Source organism: Mirounga angustirostris, unplaced genomic scaffold, assembly GCF_029215605.1.
Source record: "Mirounga angustirostris isolate CCGP_5_RB_7025 unplaced genomic scaffold, mMirAng1.0.hap1 SCAF_3, whole genome shotgun sequence".
Classification (NCBI taxonomy): Eukaryota; Metazoa; Chordata; class Mammalia; order Carnivora; family Phocidae; genus Mirounga; species Mirounga angustirostris.
Genome location: NW_026991711.1, coordinates 192,723,092 through 192,734,088, shown reverse-complemented (window position 1 = coordinate 192,734,088; position 10,997 = coordinate 192,723,092). Strand labels below are relative to the sequence as shown.

Genomic DNA, 10,997 nt, shown 5'->3' with positions numbered 1-10,997 from the left:
GCCCAGAATGGGCCTGGGACCAGCCAGTCCAACCGCCCCTTCCCAGATAAACAGGCCGAAACACGAGGTGGGCGGGCAGATCGCCCCATGTCAGGTGGGTAGTTAGGCGCTGGCCAGCTGAAGTCAGTCAGTACCCACTGCCGCTATAGCTTGTTCTTCCCAAGCACAGGAGGCTCGGCCAGGGCTCCCAACAGACCAGGGCCTTCTGTCCCGGTGCTAATATTTGAAAACAAAATGAACAAACCCACACCCTCCCAGTTCTGGCCACACCCAGCACCTGTGGTCAGGCCTCCTACACCAAGGCCACCATCTCCAGAACGACCCCACCCCACCCCGGGAGCAAGCAGCCACAGGATTCCCACGCAGAGCCGCAGGAAGGAGAACCCCCCCCCCCCGCCCCCGGCTCCAGGTGGCAGCCTGACCCAAGCGTTAGGCACCATCCACCACAGCAGGGCTGGCCCTTGCGGCCCAGCCATGAGCCACGGCATCCACTAGTTCTTCCAAGTCCAAATGGTCCCACGAAAATTTTCCCATACTGCTACCTCCCCACTGCTCCCCAGTTCCACCAAAAATGTTAACTCTCAGTGCTGTCCAGGTTCAGAAGTTTAGACGCATAGCGACACAGAAAGACATCGGTCTACTTTGGTGTCTGGGCCATTGTCGAAGCTAAAAACAAAAAAAATAAATAATAAATTGACCCCTCACTAGGCAGGATCAGGCAAGGGGACACCACGGGGAGCATGACCCCTTAATCCCTAATTCCCATGTCACTCCAACCTATCCCGGGATCTCATCCACCTGTGCATTTTAGGTGCCCCTGGGGCCTGCGGCCCGTGCAGAGGATGAGGGCGGAACCCCAAGGGTCCGGAGATCGGTCGCGGAGTGGAGACGTCAGGATGGTAGAATCAGTGTGCATTTTTGAAGAATCCTCCCAGGGGTTGTGTGAGGCATGGAGCAGGTCAGAGCAGGAAGGTGACAGAGACTTCCGAGAAAATAACAACGCCACACCTCATCTAGCCCCTGCGAGCTGTCCTAAGCACTTCCTAAGTATGGATCCATGAGATGCCCATCACCCCCTGTGAGGTGGACACTAGCATGACCCCCAGTTTACAGGCAAGGAGTTTGAGGCCCAGAGAAGTAAACCTCTGAAGTCTGAGAACAATCCAGAAGGGAAGTGAGCACCTGAAAAGGATCATGCGGGATGTGGGGCAGGTAAGAGCGGTAAGCCCCAAGGAACATTCGGCAGCCAGTTAGGGACCGGAAGCTGGGGCGTCCTGGGCTTCTGGTCGGGGTCACAGGGAGGCTGGTGAAAGGAGAGATGAGCACGTCTATAGCGGCTGGGAACATTTGTGGGGCATCTGGGGAGATGTCCTGCGAGGGCTAGACTTGGAGGTCTGAGGCCCAGGAGACTGAAGCAGCACTTGCGCCAGGTTAGTCCTGCAGGGAGTGTGTGGACACGAGGCAGAAGCTGTGCAAGAGCCCACAGACCTGGGCCTCTTCCAGGCGGCCCCACGGGCTGGGCACCTGCCCGAGAACTGCCCTTGCCCAGCTGAGGGCAGAGAGGTCTGGGGAGAGTATGTGACTCTGAACTCTGAGCCCCACCACAGCCTGTCCCCAGTGGGGTTGAGCAGGCCCAGGACGGACTCCACAGGAGTCCAGCCTCGGTGGTCTCCGGATTCCGCTCAAGCCGGAGGCGTGGGGAAGGGAACACTTGTCCAGAGAAGATCCATCCAGGAGGGTGCCCTCAGAGAGTGGCCAACGCAGGACAGAGGAAGTCAGGGAGAGCCCCACAAACCTTGAAGAAGTTCACAGGCAAGGAACCTCTTACACTCCAATAAATGGTTTTCTTTTTCAAAAAGAAAGGAAAAATGTTTAAAAAGGAAGAGCCCTTACAAAGGGGGGGGGGGGGTCCTGTCTAACCTCCAGGCAAATCCTCCGGGGCGGGGGGGGGCAGGCACAATTCGCGGGCCCACAGCACCGCGCCAGCTAGAGAGGGTGCCGGAGCCGCTTGGCGCGGGGCCCGCCTGCTGACTGGGGCTTTGAATAACAACTTCCTGTCAATAAATGTGAACAAAAGCTTGGACCCATCTTCAAAGTGATGAGTTATGCCGAAAATATGTTCCTATGAATGGGGGAGTGGATCATTCGTGGCGCTTTGGCATTCAGGGGAGTTTATAAATAACCAGGCAGGTCTGCTTGGGTTGCGCCTGCCGTGGGAAAACGCACCGCCCCAGCGAGCAGAGGGGGACCTGGCGACCGGGAGCCAGATGTGATCCATCAGGAGGTTAAAATTAGCCCAGCACCCCGTGGGCCAGCCTCCCCAGCAGGGCAGGCCAAGGGGTGCCTGGAGAAGCCCAATCCGCATCCTGGCGCAGGGAGGCAGAGGGGCTCCCGGGAACCTCTGCTCTGCACTGAGCTACAAGGTGGACCCCTGGACCAGCTTTCCCATTTGCATTTTGGAGGGAAAAAAGGAAGGGCTAGGTTCTACATGTGGTTTCCATCAGCCGAGAAAAGTAAAAACATGCACTGGCATTTCTAGCTGACATGGTCCTTGTTATTTTAATGAGAAAGTCCATAATTAGGGGCAAGAGTGAAAAGGAAGGAACACCACGCTTTCCCTGGGTGCCCACACCTTGGCCCACGGGAAGCCCCGTGGCCCTGATGCACACTCCTCTCTGCCCCTTCCCTGCCCCAGCCGCCAAGAGGAAGGAAGGAAAGCATGCACAAGGCAGACCTTCCAGCTCTAACGATTCCTTCCTCGGTGTTGAAGGTGTGGCCCAAGCAGTTCATTTGTCAGCATTTAAACATCATTACAGCATTAACAGGCTTGCTCGATGCCAAAGGGTCGGCTTTGCACGCCCATAAATTAGAGTACATCAAACCGGAGTTTATTGAGTCTCGGCCGATCAGAAGTAAGACTTCCATAACTTTTTACAATTCTCTGCATTCTTCCAATTACATTAAAACATTTATTTGTACCTTGCATGATATATACAAACGTTTTATTAAGAACATTTGAAAGCTAGTTCTTTAAACAGAAAAGGGATACACTGCATGCGGGTGGAGCCTGGGCCAGCACGCGCTCGGGGACCAGCTCGGGCTGGACCCGCAGGGATTACGGCTGGCACAAACGGCCAGGCCAACTGCCTGCCACTTAGAGCTGTTTGCCTTCCCCGGCAGGTCCCCTTCGGAGCCGGTCTCTGCTTTGTGTCCCCTGAGTCTGTCGTTGGGCCTGCGTCCCAAGGTCGCAGCACACCTCCTGCCCCCGCAGAGAACAGGACACTCCTCAGCATCCCATCCTCACGGGAGCTGGGTTAAGAACCCCGAGCCCCACCTCCGTCCTGCCCTTCCCTTCCTCGGACTCGTCCACTCGGAATCCCGGCTCCTCCACCCCGAAGATGGCCGTAATAATGAGCACGCCCGAGTGCCGCCCCGGTGTTCCACTGCAGTCACAGCTGGTGACCTGCCTCGCCATTCCAGAAGCATTCCTTCCAGTGCTGTCTCCGTCCTGTCACTACCTGCCCTGCCTGAAGGTCCGTCTACCGCTGACAGGCCAAGTTCTCAGGGATGTCACATGTCCCAGCAGAAGGATACTGAGGCCTCCCTGAGGCTCTGCCTTGAGGCTTAATGTAACAGCACTACCAAGAATCCCTCCTGTTTGCTGAGTGCTTGCAAGGTCCCGAGCCCCGAACAAGTGCCATCCCTGGAATCCTCACCCCAGTTGTCTGAGAGAGGGGTTCCAGCTGTGATGAGGGAGTGGGGTCTCAGGGTGGTTCAAGGTTGTGGCCAAGGGGGCAGGGGGCAGGCCAGGCGGCCAGTGCCAAGGCCTGGCTGGTGACCACAGCACTCCACAGCCCAAGCAGAAAGCATCAGAGCCAACAATTAGGGAGCAGAAATCCGGATTCGGCCAGCTGAGAAAGCGGGGCTGGCCATCAGCAGGCTTACCGGTCAGGCCTGGCCAGGGCCAGCCAAGTGGGACTCGTTTCAGCAGGGAAGGGATTCTGCCCACTGTGGAAGCACACTGTAGGAGCCCATATCAGAAATCTTCCCCCTGCAGAGACCACCTTGCTTTTGGGGATGCCACTGCCCACAGAGGCCCCTGGGATGGACACACAAAGCTCACTTTTGTTAGCACATCACGGACCACAAGAACTGACCTCACAATGTGGAATGATGCTGGCAGGTTAGAAGCTGATTTCTTGTTCCTACCTGTCCAAGGCAGGTATTTCTGATGGGTGGGCATGCTGCTCCCCCAGTACTCAGAGGCCAGCTGCTTTCACCTACCTTGAGCCTGGCCATACCATGCACCCCCAGCAGGCAAAGGACAAAGAGGCTGGAAGGACACCATGGTGGTGTCCGGGGGCCAGATCTGGAAGTGGCGTCCATCACTCTGCTTGTATTCCATTGGCTCAAACCCAGTCCCACAGCCACATCTAACTGTAACAGCAGATGGGAAATGTAGTCCACCTGTTTGTCCAGAAAGAAGGAGGAAGGTTTTGGTGGGCAAGTAGCTATCTCAGCTGCAGGAACCTGTTTTTCTCACATAAGAAGAACACGGGAGGCAGGCTGGGCTGCTCAGTGATGCCTTCAGAGACCAAGTCTTTGTCATTTCCACTGGCCACCCGATCAAATGAGCTATTGCCTTATCCTTGCCTCTTCATGGTTGCAAGCAGCTGCTGCAGAACCAATCTGCATTCCAGGCAAGAAGATGGGGAAGAGGCAGGGAACTGTGCTAACCACATCCATCCCCTACTACAGGAAAGCACTAACTTTCTCAGAAACTCCCCCAGCACATAAAACTTCACTGGCCGAACTGAATCCCATGCCCCCACTCCAGCCTAGAGGGAAGGTGGGATATCAAAGAAAAGGGCTCCCTCGATTGCCCTAGACTGATCCTGTTGCCTGCCTGGGGCTGAGCTCATTGCCATTACCAACAAAACTGTGGTCTGGCTCTCCAAAAAGAAGAAAGATGGATATGGAATAGACAGCCAATGGGTTTGCTACCATTAGGAAGCCAGCTCTCTATATAACACCGTGGTGGTTGACTGGTCTCCCTCAAAATCTTATTTCCACCCAGAAACTCAGAATATGACCTTACTCATAATTAGGGCTTTGCAGATGTAATTAGTTAAGAATCTTGAGATCCAAAATACTCATGAAAGAAATTGAGGAAGACACAAAGAAATGGCAAAACGTTCCATGCTCATGGATTGGAAGAACAAATATTGTGAAGATGTCAATGCTACCTAGAGCAGTCTACACATTCAATGCAATCCCCATCAAAATACCATCCACTTTTTTCAAAGAAATGGAACAAATAATCCTAAAATTTGTATGGAACCAGAAAAGACCCCGAATAGCCAGAGGAATGTTGAAAAAGAAAAGCAGGGCGCCTGGGTGGCTCAGATGGTTGAGCGTCTGCCTTCGGCTCGGGTCATGATCCCAGGGTCCTGGGATCGAGTCCCGCATTGGGCTCCCTGCTCCTTGGGAGCCTGCTTCTCCCTCTGCCTCTCTCTCTCTCTCTCTCTCTCTGTCTCTCATGAATGAATAAATAAAATCTTTAAAAAAAAAAGAAAGAAAAGAAAAGAAAAGCTGGTGGCATCACAATTCCGGACTTCCAGCTCTATTACAAAGCTGTCATCATCAAGACAGTATGGTACTGGCATAAAAACACACATAGATCAATGGAACAGAATAGAGAGCCCAGAAATGGACCCTCAACTCTATGGTCAACTAGTCTTTGACAAAGCAGGAAAGAATATCCAATGGGAAAAAGACAGTCTCTTCAACAAATGGTGTTGGGAAAATTGGATAGCCACATGCAGAAGAATGAAACTGGACCATTTCCTTACACCACACACAAAAATAGACTCCAAATGGTTGAAAGACCTAAATGTGAGACAGGAGTCCATCAAAATCCTAAAGGAGAACACAGGCAGCAACCTCTTCGACCTCAGCCACAGCAACTTCTTCCTAGAAACATCACCAAAGGCAAGGGAAGCAAGGGCAAAAATGAACTATTAGGACTTCATCAAGATAAAAAGCTTTTGCACAGCAAAAGAAACAGTCAACAAAACCAAAAGATAACCGACAGAATGGGAGAAGATATTTGCAAATGACATATCAGATAAAGGGCTAGTATCCAAAATCTATAAAGAAGTTACCAAACTCAACACCCAAAGAACAAAGAATCCAATCAAGAAATGGGCAAAAGACATGAACAGACATTTTTCCAAAGAAGACATCCAAATGGCCAACAGACACATGAAAAAGTGCTCAACATCACTCGGCATCAGGGAAATCCAAATCAAAACCTCAATGAGATACCACCTCGCACCAGTCAGATGGCTAAAATTAACAAGTCAGGAAACAACAGATGTTGGAGGGGATGCGGAGAAAGGGGAACCCTCCTACACTGTTGGTGGGAATGCAAGCTGGTGCAGCCACTCTGGAAAACAGTATGGAGGTTCCTCAAAAAGTTGAAGACAGAGCTACCAAATGATCCAGCAATTGCACTACTGGGTATTTACCCCAAAGATACAAATGTAGGGATGCGAAGGGGTACGTGTACCCCGATGTTTATAGCAGCAATGTCCACAATAGCCAAACTGTGCAAAGAGCCAAGATGTCCATCGACAGATGAATGGATAAAGAAGATGTGGTATATATATACAATGGAATATTATGCAGCCATCAAAAGGAATGAAATCTTGCCTTTTGCAACGATGTGGATGGAACTGGAGGGTGTTATGCTGAGCGAAATAAGTCAATCAGAGAAAGACATGTATCATATGACCTCACTGATATGAGGAATTCTTAATCTCAGGAAACAAACTGAGGGTTGCTGGAGTGGGGGGTTGGGTGGGAGGGATGGGGTGGCTGGGTGATAGACACTGGGGAGGGTATGTGCTATGGTGAGTGCTGTGAATTGTGCAAGACTGTTGAATCACAGATCTGTACCTCTGAAGCAAATAATACATTATATGTTAAGAAAAAAGAAGAAGAAGATAGCAGGAGGGGAAGAATGAAGGGGGGGAAATCGGAGGGGTAGACGAACCATGAGAGATGACGGACTCTGAAAAACAAACTGAGGGTTCTAGAGGGGAGGGGGGTGGGAGGATGGGTTGGCCTGGTGGTGGGTATTGAGGAGGGCACATTCTGCATGGAGCACTGGGTGTTATGCACAAACAATGAATCATGGAACACTACATCTAAAACTCATGATGTAATGTATGGTGATTAACATAACAATAAAAAATTTAAAAAAAAAAAGAATCTTGAGATCCATTTAGTCAAGGGATTGGGACCTAACACAGGCTGCGGTTACCTTGGTAGGTAGGAATAGGGCAGAGCTGCAAGCTAGCACTAGAAGTACTAGGAGTGTTACAGCAACTGAACAACAGTGAAAACCTTGCTCTAAGTCTTCAACCCAACAAGGATAGATTTTGATAACACAGGCAAAACACACACAGTCCATTCTTGGTCCTCACAGTGGTCATTTCCACAAAGTTGCTGCAAACACTGTCTTAGTGAACACTGAACCATTACTCCCAGGAGAGTCCCTGAGCCTCTGGTCACCACATTTCCATCCACTGACCAACACACGACCTTGTTTTATATGTCTTTCTATTTAAAGACATGTAATTTAATGTATGCTGTTGATTGGTTGCGTGGAGCTCACGGCCAGGGCTCTGTAACTCAGGCCTGAACGACGCCCATTGGATACTCATACTTTCTCAGCGCTTCCCAGCTTCCCGGCTCAAGAACATAGACAGCTCTTCAACACTGGGCCCAGGGCCCCTTCAAACAGCAAAATCACCAACAAAAGGCACAAAAATGGGAAAGCGTGGCACTAAACAGAGGGCAAAAAGGATCCTTGTCCACAATATCAGAGCTAAAACAGGAAGGTAGCGCTTCTCCTCGTTCGGCCTCCACTGAGAACGAGCCCACGGAGCAGCTCAAGTGTGTCACCCTTCCGCACAAGTCCACAAAGGACCCCGAAAGCACCACAAGTGTTGAGTCTGTGGTTACAAATACATTTTAGCAAGTAGGCCAAGCTGCAAATACAGAATCCACAAGTGAAGAGGATTGACAGTATTGTGAAAGGGTGGGACAGACAATCGCTCCAGAGAGGACACTGAGCTGGCCTTCCTGCCCCAGTGGAAGCTGCAGCCCTGGGGAAGGAGGCATCCTAGGAGTGTGGCCTGCCAAGAGTGGGCTGCTCTGGAGGGCTTTGAGCTGAGGGGGCTGGCATGGAAGCCTCTCTGCCTGTGGCGGGGGAGCATCTGGCAGGATCCGTCCAGAAGACCGCAAGCAAGGGGTCAAGCTAGCTGGCTGAAATGAGAGCCATGGGACAAGTCACTGGCAGCAGTCTGTCTGCATAACCAGGTGCCCAGTTTTCGTCTAACTAACCTCTTTTCAAGTCAGTTAGCCGCTGATTTCCACATCATCTGGAAATAACCACCAGTTCCCAGAACTCAGCAATGAAATCAAAATGGCAACCGTAGCTCCATTGTGAGGTAACATTTCCTCAAGGTCAAGAGCCCTGAGATGATCCAGTGACAGCCAAATGCTCATTACTTTTCCAATTAGGGGAAGGGGGTTGTCCCAGGGGCAGGAGAAGAACTTCTGTTCTGTTACACAATTTTGTGTACGGCTGGGTTTTAAGTTGTGAAGATTTAAGAGGTTTGGGGGATCAGAGCCTTGCAATCACGACTTCATTCGTGTGGAACAGAAGCAATAAATCAGTTGATCTTGTTTCTCCCTCACAGACTACCCCAGATTTTGGACAGGTTTCTAGGTTTGTTTCCTGGGGACACTTGGCTTACCTCCTGGTCCTCAGAAGAGCCTCTCTCGCATCTTGTGAAGGTTTCAGTGTGCATATTGGAAAGAAAACACAGAAGCTGTAATTCAGGAGCCACGATTTGGGCCTGGTCTGAGCACGGGGTTCTAAAGCTGGAGAGGGCCAAGCAGCTGGGAGTGCCGTTGTGGCCAGGTGGGTCTTTCTCGTGGGCAGGTAGGCACGGTCCCCTGGGTCCCCGCTCTCCATGCCCATGCTTCTTCTTGCAAATGCCCATCAAAAAATTGGCAATGATGCTCTGCATTCATAAAGATGGTGGGAAAGGCTGCTCTATCCAGTGTTGGTAAGAGTGCCAAGAACTGCTTTTCTGCTGAATATTTTGCCAATTAATTTCAAAATACGCACATCTTCCCTCCTATCCCTTAGGATGGCTACGATCAAAAAAATCAGAAAACAGCAGGTATTCGCAAGGATGTGGAGAAATGGGAACGCTTGTGCGAAGTTGGTAGGAATGGAAAACGGTGCACGGCCAGCACGGAAAACCGTATGGTGTTTCCTTAAAAAGTGAAAACAGACTTACCGCGTGATACACAGTACATCCACTTCTGAGCATCTGCCCAAAAGAACTGAAAACAGCAATTCAAGAGATACTTCTACAGCCATGTTCAGAGCAACAATTTTCACCACAGTCAAAAGGTAGAAGAGCCCGTGTCCGCTGAAGGATGAGCGGATCGTCAACATGTGGTCCACACACACAATGGAATATCATCGGGCCTTAAAAAGGAAGCAAACTCTGATAAGCATGAATGAACCTTGAGGACACTGTGCTCAGGGAAACAAGCCAGTCACAGAAGGACGAGTTCTGTGCGATCGCACTTACATGAGGGACCAAGAGCAGTCACACTCATGGAGACGGAAGGTAGAGTGGAGGCCCCCAGGGGCTGGGCGGGGTCAGGGGAGTGAGTGTTTCAGCAGACCGAGTTTCAGTTATGCAAGATGAGAAGGTTCTGGATGGATGTTGGTGATAGCTGCATAACAGTGTGGATGTATTTAGTGCACATTTAAAAACGATCAAGATGGCAAATTTTCTGTTACGTATATTTTACCACAATTACAGATGATAGATAGATAGATGCACATCATTTGACCTGACATTTCCATTTCTAGTTTGTTCTTTGACCAGATTCACCTCCAGTTGCAGGGATTTATTTAGCTATAAGCATGTTTTTATCAGTAATATTATAGCCAAAAAAAAAAAAAAATCAACCTGAATGTTCAATAATAAAGAGTCCATCAGAATGCTAGGCAAGCATTAAAAATAATGATTTGGAAATATATTTGTTGATCTAATTTTTATAAAAGTGATTATATATTCATATTGATGGAGAAAATCTGGAAGGATCTATAATAAAATATTAATTACAGATTATCTCTGATTAATGTAATTTTTTTCTTATTTTTGCTTCATCTGCATTTTCTGCTTTTTTCTTCTAAGCGTGTAATAGCTAAAATAATTTTACAAGCCAAAACATTATCCTAGAGGGGTAACACAGAGTTTGAAGTGGTATTATTACAATTGATGTTACTTAACACCTTTAATATGTTAGCTTTTTTTTTTAAGACTTTATTTATTTGTCAGAGACAGAGAGACAGAGAGCACAGCAGGGGGAGCAGCAGGCAGAGGGAGAAGCAGGCTCCTTGCTGAGCAAGCAGCCCGATGCGGGGCTCGATCCCAGAACCCTGAGATCATGACCTGAGCCGAAGCAGACACGTAACAGATTGAGCCACCCAGGCATCCCAATATGTCAGCTTTCATCACACAGATCATCCCATGTAATCATCAAAGAATTCAATGATACACAGACTTTTTCCATTTTACAGCTGAAAAGCCTGAGTCTCGTTGCAGTTTGGTCTCTAATGAGATAACACTTTTATGTCACCTGGTCATTTCCGGAACACTTCAACATATGATTGTGTTGCATCCTTGACCAAAGGTAAAGTGGATAAAGCAGAAATTATTTCCATTTCACAGACAGGCAAAATAAGGTGCAGAAGTGTTCAGAGATCCATTTGCCTGAGGCTACAAATCTCTGTAGCCGGGCTTGAAGTCTTGCTTCTTTACTTCACTATATTACTTGTCATTTGACAACTGCAAGAATAAGAAGCAATGAAACACTCTGGCAGAGGGTGTGGGGTT

General features: G+C 49.5%; 1 long non-coding RNA gene across 1 annotated transcript; it reads right to left on the bottom strand.

The window, feature by feature from the left end:
- Positions 1-2,209: 2,209 nt before the first annotated feature.
- On the bottom strand, positions 2,210-10,219 carry LOC135363786 (uncharacterized). The gene is made up of 3 exons (XR_010409853.1): positions 9,381-10,219; positions 8,829-8,859; positions 2,210-4,467 (listed from the first exon to the last, which is right to left on the bottom strand). It is a non-coding gene; the product is annotated as an uncharacterized LOC135363786 (long non-coding RNA).
- Positions 10,220-10,997: the final 778 nt, after the last annotated feature.